Genomic DNA, 12,500 nt, shown 5'->3' on the forward strand with positions numbered 1-12,500 from the left:
TCTCTCTCTCTCTCTCTCTCTCTCTCTCTCTCTCTCTCTCTCTCTCTCTCTCTCTCTCTCAAAATCCTTTGTGAAAATTATCGAGAGTCTGTGACAAAAAAAAATGATAATGATAATAATATATAATAATAATAATGACAATAATGATGATGGTAATAATAATAATACAAAATTATATGATATATAAATAAAAATAATAAGATTTGAGGGAATCCATATGAAAATCGATTTGATTGAAGCTAAACAAAATGAATAAATAAACAAAAAATATTTACGTGAATTTCTATGAAAACCAATTGGATCAAAAACAGACAAACAAAAAAGAATGAAACACAGAATTAACACAAATCTGTATAAAAATCTGTGAGACTGAAACTCCGCCCAGATTCAATGTCAAAACTCTTTATAAAAACAAAAACAAAATGAATAAATAAAAATGTTGAAAATTACTTCCCATGACTTAATGAAATCCAGTTCAATTAAAAATGACTCGTCAGACGTCCGTATAAAATAATAAAATAAAGTTGCTCCCTAAAGTCGTAGAGAAAAACCAAAACATTTTCTACATTCCATAATCCTTACGAAAATCGAAAATCCTTTTTCAAAATTGCAAAACCCCATACGAAAACCTCCGAAAATCCTTATGTAAAATTTGAAAAAGCCTTCCGCCTTAGAGAAATCATTAAAAAAAACGATGAAATTCCTTATGAAAAGTTTTGAAAATCCTCCGAGAAAACAATTGCAATGACTCCCGTCGTCCTCGTGAAGAGCCGAGCATCCTGTAAGAGTCCGTGTTGCAACATTGCAGGTTTTAGGGTTTCTCTTTGCAACAGACTTCCTGCAAGGACTATCACGCGATTGCAGCCATAAACCGTATGCGATAAGAACAGTAAAGCATTCAACTGCAACAAACTGTAGAAAGATTTCGCTCTTCTTAAAGGGAGGGACACGCAGATGAGGAGGCATGCAAAGTCGTCCTTTTCATCCTCATCTTCCTCCTTCTCCTCTTTCTCCTTTTCCTTCTCCTCTTTCGCCTCTCCTTTGTCCTCCTCTCTCTCCTTTTCTTTTTCCCTCTCCTCTTTCTCCTTCTCCTCTTTCTCCTTCTCCTCTTTCTCCTTCTCCTCTTTCTCCTTCTCTCTTTCTCCTTCTCCTCTTTCTCCTTTTCTTTCTCCTCTTTCTCCTTTTCCTTTTCTTTCTCCTCTTTCTCCTTTTCATTCTTTTCTTTCTCCTTCTCCTCTTTCTCCTTTTCCTTTTCATTCTTCTATTTCTCATTCTCATTTTTTTTCGTCTCGTGTGTTCTCTTTTATTCGGAATCAGAGTACGCAAAAGGAAACGAATATTAACAAGCTGAATGCTAATATTTACAAAACCAATATTCCCTTTTCATAACATCATCACTACATAACCATCACTTCACTTATTATCCTATCACTCAAACAACAACAAATATATAATAAACAATATATATATATATATATATATATATATATATATATACATATATATATATATATATATATATATATATATTCAAACAACTTTCGTAATGATATCTCTCTACTACAAGAGAGATTCTTTTCAGTGACGAAAATTGTTGAGGAAAATGTCTCTTACTTCGTCATGACTTCGTTGGGTGAAGGTGCTAGAGCTTCACCCAGTCTTGACCACTCATTGAATGGTCTCTTGGGAAACTCGTGGTCATATTGTGGTCCTTATCAGTCCGGTTCATCTGGTCTATGCTCGTTCTACCATTAGGTCTGTATAGCTGTATACTGCGTGTTTGAAGTTGTATTATGAATATTCTCAGAAAATATGATGTGTATGATATAGTAATATGAGTGTTTAATGATTTTTGTTTAATATATCAGTAAATCAAATATATTAATATTTGTTTTATGAAAACATATTTATTTTCTGAAAATAAGAAGATAAAATCAGTTTTGTATATCACATAAGTTCATGTCTACGAAAATGATCTTATCAGTATAATGTCGGAAAGACTCCTAGTACAGCTCAGAATCCGTATGACTTAAGGTATAGTTCTCATGCTCTCAATCATCCAATATCGACAATGCTCATTACATAAAACAAAACCATACTTTTTTCAACTATATTCCGAACTAATGCTACAGAAACAAAAAAATATATATTAGTTATTGTTTATCTAAAACGTCTAAAACAAAGAGATATGCAGCCTCCTTTTGATTCATCTCAGACTGCCTTCACAATGCGTAGACTACCTTCAGGATTCTCTGGTTAAAAAGAAACCACAAATCGTGAATCATCAATTTTTCCTAGTTTAGATTCTGTACTTATCAGATATCCACTTATTCTGCCTCTGTTTCTGGTGAAAAGAGCCGAGCAAATGAAATAAAAGATTACAGAATTGTATATGTTCTAAATTTTATCCAAGTATCTCCATAAGTTCTTGTGATATTGCAATGAGCTCATCGTGATCAATATTGAACAGGTATGAATGGAAATTAAATTACTAATTCTCTTACGTTTTCTACAATTACAGACATAAAATTCTTCATTGCTTTTTTTTCTTTTCCTAATATATTGTCGTTGCTGCCATTATTTCTTTCGTTATTATCACTCTTAGTATCATCATTATATTGTTGTTATTGTTAGTATTATTAGCAACGTAGCTATGATTATAATCATATTAGTATTAGCAGTGTGTCTATACTGAACTGAAAAAAAAAACATTCACCATTTTTGCACTTTATTAATATCACATTGTAATTGTTTTTTTATACATTGATAAGCATATTTCAGCAATTACAGTATTATTTTCACTAGAACGAAGATTGCTTCATTATATTTTTCAAGATAAAATAGCCAAATAATCTCTCATAAAAGATTTAGGGCCATTATATCTAATACATTTATATCAGTAAAACAAAGAAACACAGATTCACACATCAAGATCAAATTTTTCACAAGAAGACTATATTTTCGAAATTGCCTTAATTTTCATATTTACCTTAATCATCAAACAAAACCTCTTTCAGCGGGATGCCGTTTAAAACAGGCTATCAATTAAACATCAATTTAATATCTAACATCAATTTAACATCAGTAAGATATTCGAGACACTGAATTTACAAGATCATTGTATTAGGTATAGATTCTGTAATCTTAACCAAAGGATTTTACTATGTAGGATCAGAGGTTCCCAAACCTGGGAGGGGGGGGTAAAGCAAAATGAAAATGATGACCGAATTAAACTGAATTTTGTCTCATATACAGTACCTACAGACAATTATCTTTTCTTATTGTGTTCTTGTCCATTAGATAGTAATTATTGAAAAGATGGCAGACAATGAACGGGGCCGTGGAGATTGTTACATATTGGTCGAGAATTTTTAAAAAAGTTTAAAAATTAAAATAGGAAAGGTTTGGAAATAGAAATAGACAAGGTTGGGAAATAGAAATAGAGAAAAAAAAATGAAATAAAAAACAGAAAGGCTAGGAAATTAGAATGGAAAAAGCTTGGAAATAAAGATAAAAAGGTTTGGAAATAGAAATTGATGAGGTTGGGAAATAGAAGAGGAAAAGGTTGGGAAATAAAAATGGACAGGGTTTGGAAATAGAAATGTGGAAGGCTGAGAACTATAAACAAAAGAAAAGTAGAAATAGAAAAGATTTGGGAAACAGAAAAAAGTAGGGAAATAGAAATAACAAAAATGGAAATAGGAATAGAAAATATTAGGAAATAGAAATAGAAAAAATAGAAATAGAAATAAACAATGTTGGGCAATAGAAAGAGAAACACAAATAGAAAATAGGAAAAGGTGGGAACTAGGGAAAAAAATGTTGGGAATTTTTTTTAATGGAAATTGAAATAGAAAATATTTGGAAATAGAAATCGAAAATTTTGGAAATCGACAGAAAAAAGATTTAGGAATAGAAATAGCAAAGGTTGGAAAATAGAAGCAAAAAAGGTTGTATTGCACTGATCGAGAAACGAAATAACGATCTATTTAGATAGATGATCTATCTTTTTTTTACCATTAGGTTTTTAAAAATCAATTAATACTTTAGACGACTGAATTATACTTCACCGAATAAATAAATTATTTATCCCTTCAACACCGAAATTATTATTTTTTTAAATAGCTAACATATCTTGTTGATATAAACACACACACACACACACACACACACACACACACACACACACACACACACACATATATATATATATATATATATATATATATATAATAAATGAAGTGAAAAAAAACAAAATTTCAGTGTTAATAAATATACATAATTACATACCTCTTCCTTCCTCTATTGTTTCTTTTTTTTTCTTTTTTTCTTTCTTTCTATTTACTTCCTCTCTTTCCTTCTTTCTTTCTTTCATTCGTTTTTTTCTTTCTTCTTTCTTTTTTTCTCTCTTCCCCCCTTCCTTTCTATTTTACTTCCCTTCTTCCTTCCTTCTTCATTCCTTTCTTTCCTTCTTCCTTTCCCTCTTCCTTTCCTTCCTCTCTTCTCTCTCTCTCTCTCTCTCTCTCTCTCTCTCTCTCTCTCTCTCTCTCTCTCTCTCTCTCTCTCTCTCTCTCTCTCTCTCTCTCTCTCTTTCCTTCCTTTTTTCTCTTGTTCTTTCTCTCCTTGTTTCCATTCTTTTTCTCCCTCTATCCCTCCATCTTTCCTTTTTTCTTTCTCTTCTTTCCTTCCTTCTCTCTCTCTATCTTTCTCTCCTTCTTTCTTCCCTTCTCTCTCTCTCTCTCTTTCTTTCTCTCGTTATTTCCTTCCTCTCTCCTTCCTTTCTCTCTTAAGCGGTTCCAGTAACGGATTAATCGCAATATCTGAACAATTTTAACTTTCAGGTAATTAATGTTACCAATTAACCAAAAAATCATTAGCTGTTATAATCACCATCTTAATTATCTGATTAATGATCATCTTTAATCTGTTATTATCTTTAATCTGAAGTAATTTTCGCCAATTATATCTATAACGATATATGTATCACCAAAAGGTCAGAAAAATAATAGAAAAAACGAAGAAAAAGGAAGAGGAAAAAGAACGGAGAAAGAGGTGAAAGAAGAAATGAAGGAAAAAGGGTGAAGACAAAGGAAGAAAAGAAATGGAGGAAAAAGAGAAGAGAGAAAGAAAAGGATGAAAGAAAATAATGATAATAAGAAAGAGACGGAAAAAGAACAAGAAGAAAGTGGGTAAACAGAAACGAGGGAAGAAGGGAAACAAGTAAATTAATATGATCATAGTCATTATCATTGCTGTTATTATCATCATTTTTGCCATTATTATTTTCATCATCATCATCATTATCACTATCGCTATCACTATCACTTTCACTGTTATCATCATTATCATTATCATTATCATCATCATCATTTTTATTATTACTACCACTATTATTACTATCACTATTATTATTACCATTATCATCAGTATTATTGTTAGCAGTAGTAGTATCATTATCTTTGTTGGTGGGGAAAAGATAAAGCAAAAAAAGAAAAGAAAAAAGGGTAATAGTGAAAAATGACGAAGGACACAAACTTACAATTGTCTTAAAAGCTATTAAATATGTTCATGTGCTGAATTCCGGATGTAAAGTTTACTGTTCACACTTCTAGTTTTGTGTTATCTCTATTTCATTTTTAATTCCAGTCACAGAAATCAGAGAAGATCTTTCTTTTTTTCATGTTTGTTTTTTATATTTTGATGATTACCTTTCCGTTTGAATGAAGACGATTTCCTATTTGTGTTTATATAAATCGTATATGTAATACTTAACAAGGAGGGACGAATTATATTATAGTATCTATCACCCCAAAAAAATAGATTTTAAAAATAAGTGTACAATGAGACTTTAAAAGGGATTACCAAGAAGTAATTTCAGAAAGAGGAGAATATTAAGAGATTTATGAAGAATAGTGAAAAGAACAAAGAAAGGGGGAAAGTAATTGTATAGAGGATTATTTTAATGAATTAAATGATAATGGTAATTGGAAAGGCACACGATTGAATTAGTTTCGTCTTTGTTTGTTTGTTTGTTTTTCTTCTTTTTCTTTTTTAAAGACACTTATGGAATATTCGTAGCGTATCGTTCTTATCATAATGTTGATATTACTACTATAACCACTATCAATGATGATGATGATGATAATAACACTAATGTTAATAATAATGATAATAATAATAATAATAATAATAATAATAATAATAATAACAATAATAATAATGGTAGTAATGGTGAGGAGGAGGATGATAATAATAATAATGGTAATAATGATGAGGAGGATGAGGATAATAATGTTAATGATAATAGTGAGGAGGAGGATAATAATAATCAAATAATAACAATAACAACTATAATAATAATAGCAATATTAATGACAGCAATAAAAGTAAACGTAAATTTAAAAAGTACCCATACAAAATCAAAATTCTCAACAAGACACGCTCTATAAAGTCTCGGTCAAAAGTCCAGCGCCGACCCTGCTTCGAATTCCGTTCCGAACCCCCAAAGAATTCAACCCGTGACAGGGGTGTCTCGAAGCCTCAGTCTCGGCTCTGAGACTTTTGTCCGCAATGGTCCGACCTAGGATGCTCTTGCTGTTTTCTCTGACCTTCCTTTTCGTAATGACTTTAAGATTTCGCTGTCATAATGGGGGGGGATTAAAAAAAAGGACTTATATTTTGTCTATTGAGCGCCCTCTTTTGTGCAATAAAGTCAGTGGATGATAAGGATGAGAACAGTAATTGATTAAACTACCGGGTGTATTTTTTACGTAGTTACTGCAATGTTATGTGAGAATTTATAAGTTATAAACATTTGCTACTTCTTAAAATGCGTATTAGCTTACTATTAAGCACTAAAACAGCATGTCATCAGCTATACAGTCAAAGAAAGAGAAAGAGGAAAGAGAGAGAGTGTGTATGTTAGAGAGAGGGAGAGGATAGATGGATATACAGATACACAAATAGAACAAGAGAGAGATAGAATCTGTGTACATGGAAATTTATGATTAATCATTATTATTCTTATTCTGTTATTATCCTTATAGTAACACTTGAAGCAAAGAACTTATGGCACAGATATTTGTACACACACAATTCGTAACGTGTACAATGCACATGGACAAATCAACACACATTTAATGTGTGTGTTTTTCCTATGTGTGAACCATAACCTACGTATATACAGTTATTACAAATTCATAACTGCGAGAAAACTCATTTTTATCATATATTATTTTTTTCCTGTCCCTTATTCACTGAATGAATGAATGTAAATCATATAAGAAATATAACTTTAATGAATCACGTATATCAATCAATGAATAAATTAGTGAATTAATCAATGGAATTTCAAAAGTCACTCTTATTATGACTTATTATGTTGTCACTGAAAATCATACAAGAAAACAAATATGTTTAAATACATCCTTTAAATGTGAAACTAAGATGAATACAAAAAAATATATACATATTATATAAAATAATTAAATGCGATTTTTAGGAGACGTCTTATTCACTCTAAAGAGAAGAAAAGGAGAATACAAAACAAATTTAGAAATTTGACAAACATTATTGACAAACATAAGAATAAATAATAATAAAATATGAGAACCTGATTATGTTTTTAAGTAAAACTTGCCTTATCATCAGGAAACTTTTTTCAAATTTCTCAATATTTTTTTTTTATATACCGTAATGCTTAATTTATCTAAAATATATCTTATAATATGAAGATCAGTTCTTGAAATAATTTGATTTAATATGAATGATATTTCTGTCATATTTTTTAGTCGTCATCTTGGTGAGAATTGAACAAAACGAAAACAAAATAATGAAAATCTTGTGAAAAGAAAAGCCTCTCGGTTATATAAATCTTTGCGCAAGAATATTTAAATAATTCATGGTGTCAAGTAGCAGTAACGAATCTTTTTTTTCTTCTTTCTTTCTCTCTCTCTCTCTCTCTCTCTCTCTCTCTCTCTCTCTCTCTCTCTCTCTCTCTCTCTCTCTCTCTCCCTCTCTCTCTCTCCCTCTCTCTCTCTCCCTCTCTCTCTCTCCTCTCTCTCTCTCTCTCTCTCTCTCTCTCTCTCTCTCTCTCTCCTTCTGTGCTTCCCCGGGAGATGCTGATATATTTTGAATTTGTGTCATTCTTCTTATCTCTCTTTCTCTCTTCTGTTAATCTTTCCTCTCCTTTCTCTTTCTCTTTCTCTCTTTCTATCTCTCTCTCTCTCTTTCTCATTTTCTTTCTTTCTCTCTTTGTCTTTTGTTTCTTTCACTTTCTCTCTTTCACTCTTTTTCTCTCTTTCTGCCTTTGTCTCTTTCTTTCTTTCTCTCTTTCTTTCTCTCACACTTTTCATTATTTCCAAGCTGCTTCTTTTTTTTTCGTTCGCTCTTTCTTTCTTCTTCTATTTCTCATCTCTTTCTCAAGAGATTAAGAAAATGAGTATAGGAAGGATGATAATGACAATGAAAAAGAAGATAAAGAAGGAGATGATGATGATGATGAAGAAGAAGAGGAGATGCGAATGAAGATGAAGATATGGGAGAGGAGGGTAATGATAGTGAAGATAATGATGATGGTAATAATGATAATGAAGATGATGATAATATTAATGAAGGTAATGATAATGATAAAAGTGATAATGGAGATAATGATGATGATTATGATGATAATAATGAAGATAATGAGGATATTAATGATGATGACATTGAAAATAATGATGACGATCATGAAAATAAAAGAAATATATATCAATGAGAATGATGATAGAGTGAAATACAATATGATTAGAGTTAGGAATTTTATCTCTCTACTTACTAAGACAAAATAGCAAATAACATCCATATTTAGGTAAATATTTAGAAAAGAGATCTGCCATTCTTGATCGTTTCTTCTGTTCCTAACTGTTATCACCATTGCAATCTTCCCTCAATTATCAGTTAACACACCCATCCATGTTCTAGTCTATCCACGTCGTAATATATCGGCAGATGTCGTGACTTAACCCAAGTTTCTATATCCTTATCCAACTTCCTTATTTATTCAAAGTTTAATGTAAACATATATCATAGCCAGAAAGAAGATCAGAACGAAAAGAAGAACAACAAAAAGAACAAGACAGAACAGAATAAAGAAGAAAGGTAAGAACTGAACGGTATGAGGGAAAAATACAGAAAAGAACAAAACAGATTAGAAAGAAGAACAGAATAGAATGAAGAACAACAGAAATAACAAAACAAGGCAGTAAGGAGAACAGAACAGAATGAAAAACAACAGGAATGAATGAATGAATTCTTAATTTGTGGTTCTGCTGTTTTTTAGTCATCCGGCGGATAAAATTGTCATGAAATCGCTATCGGACATTTATTAGCTAAATTTAGAAGAAAAGAAAATGTTTCCCTAAAATACACATAATTTTCTTTATTTTCTCTTCTAATAATCTCCCCTTAGCTTCTTCTTCTTCTTCTTCTTCTTCTTTTTCATCTTCTTCTTCTTCTTTCTTTCTTTCTTTCTTTTCTTTTTTTCCGAAAATGATCGAGAATTTGTCGAAATATTTCCCCATCTCGAAAACATCGGTTATATTCATTCGTCTATGTCATTCACTTCCGTCACTTACGATACTCACTTTTGTAAGTCATTTCCTTTCATCGTCTACGTAATCCAAGTGTCGTTTGTCATCTCCTGAAGAGAAATAAGTAATTCATTTTTAGACGCTATCTACTTACATCACATAAGTAATCCATTTATTCTAAGGAATCTGCGTAAATTATTTATTTATGGTATAGGCATATCCCAATACGTTATCCATTCTCTTATCTATATTGTCTACTTGCGCCATTCTGCTATACCTACTTCTGTAGTAGTAGGTTGCTTGATATATGTCCCCTTTTGCTTTTTTTTTCATTTAGCATTCCAGCTGCTTGTTTCATGTATGTAAGCTATTATATTGTTGTATTTTTTATCTCTTTCTTTATTTCTATTTCCTTATCATTTATCATTCTCACAATTTGAAAAGTGTGAGATTTATACGACTCCATATAAAGTAATCAGTAAAAAAACACAATTATGCCTTGACTTTTAATCGTTTCCTTAGTATAAAACCCATCTTCGCATACCCTTCTCCCTGTTTTTTAATATAGCACACAGATCCTTTTATTATTACCTAAGTAACTGAAACATTTGATATGCCTATGGTGTTATTTGTTACTCATAAAGATACAGTATAATTTTATGTACTCGATACACGTTGGAAAAGAGTGCTTGGCTTTTCCCCTGTTCTGCCAAACAATTTCATTTTATTGCAATTTCTGCTTATTCCCTTTTCTGATTCTTGTGTCCTTTTCATCTTCCTTTTTTCATGTTTGGTTACATTTTCTCTCCTTACTCTGCTATTTCTTCTACCTCCCCATTATTTTGTCTTTTCTTTTCATCCTCATCATCACTGATAGTTACTATTGTCATTCTTATTATTAGCCGTATTAGTATTACTATCATCATAATTATTATCTTTATAATTATCATTATTATTATTATTATTATTAGGGTTATGATTATTATTACTACATCTAGTATTTTTATTATCATTATCATTGTTATTCTCATCATCATCATTATTACTATTATTACTGTTTTTGTTATTACTGATATTATTATTCCTATTGTTATTATCATTATTACTATTACTTTCATTACTAGTATTAGCAGAAGTATCATTATTATCATTATCATTAAGATAATTATATTATTATTATCATTATTATAATTTTAATTATTACTATTACTATTACCATTATTATTAGGATTAGGATTAGGATCATTATCATTATTATTATTACTATTATCATTATAATCATTATTATTATTATTATCATTACTGCTACTGCTATTGTGATCATTATTACTATCATTATTTTCGTTATCTTTATCATTATTATTATCACCATATCACTATTATCTTTAATGTATTATTCCTCTTCCCTTTCCTTCTCATTCCTTTTCTTCTTCATCTCAGTCTTCTTCTTCGCTTCACTCCTCTTCAAAAAACATAATTTTGACAGTAGAAATACAGTTGTTTGGCACCACTATTTTACTTCAGAATGTACAAAGGCATTAGATAGAAATTATACTTTTCCTTCTTTTCATGAGTTTAAATAGAATCTTTGTACTTTCTGCAGTATAAATTTTCTTTTAATCTATGTAATGTTTATTTATAAATTTTAAGATGTAACTTTCACTAAATATTGGTTAAAGAAATTATCATTACATTACGTTTTGATCATATTGTTTAAAAAAAAGGTTCACGGTAATGATGTTATCACCTAGCATGATAGTCTTAGCAATGGTGAAAAGGGCTAATCAAAATTTATAAAAATTACTATAGGTGATTATGTGATCATATAAGATATAACAGCAGATTAATACATGTTCAATAAAATCATCTGAATAAGCAGTCAGTTTTAGAAGACTATGATGCAGGCACGCACACGTACACACACACACACATACACACACACACACACACACACATTCCCTCCTCTCCCCACCACCACACACGCACACGAAATTAACACTCATCTAATATTACGTAATGATATTTATGTTAATTCCAGTCTTATTGATGTACGGCTGATTGACGCAGGAATCAGTGTTGCCAAGTAGGAATCCATGATCAGTGTTGCCAAATGCAAATGACACGGGTTACGAATGTGGAACATGATATGCACATTAATTTATTAGTTATTACGCTGAATTACGAAGCCAGACGAATGCAAAATAGACACAGAGGCAGGGAATGTACGAAATTGGTGATTGTGATAGTGCTGATGATAATGATAATAGCAGTCGTATTAACAGTGATGATAATAATAATGGCTATGATAGTGATGATAATGGCAGTGATAGTAATGACAATAATAATTATAATGATAATGATGATAATAATAATAATAATGTTAATGATAATGATGATGATGATGATGGTGATGATGATGATAAGGATAATAATAGTAACAATAATGATACTAACAATGGTAATGATGATAATAATAATAATAATAATAACAATAATAATAATATTAATAATAAAAATGACAATAATAATAATGATAATAATAATTTTAATGATAATAATAATAATAATAATAATAATAGTAGTAGTAGTAGTAGTAGTAGTAGTAGTTGCAGTAGTAGTAGGTTGTAGTAGTTATAACAATAATGAAAATAATAGCAGTTGTAGTACTAATAACACTAATTATTATTATTATTATTATTATTATTATTATTATTATTATTATTATTATTATCGTAGTAATGATAATAATTGTGCGCATTGTATGTGCGTGTGTAAGTGTAAGTTTGTATCTATTCCGAAAACCGCAATGCTCAAGAGATAGTGAAACACGGGTATTCATCCGTAGATTTTATCACGTCAGACCCTAATCTCTCTCATCCGTTCACTGTTAACCCGACGCGCACATACATACACACTTCACCTTACTGCGTC

Source organism: Penaeus monodon, chromosome 41, assembly GCF_015228065.2.
Source record: "Penaeus monodon isolate SGIC_2016 chromosome 41, NSTDA_Pmon_1, whole genome shotgun sequence".
NCBI lineage: Eukaryota > Metazoa > Arthropoda > Malacostraca > Decapoda > Penaeidae > Penaeus > Penaeus monodon.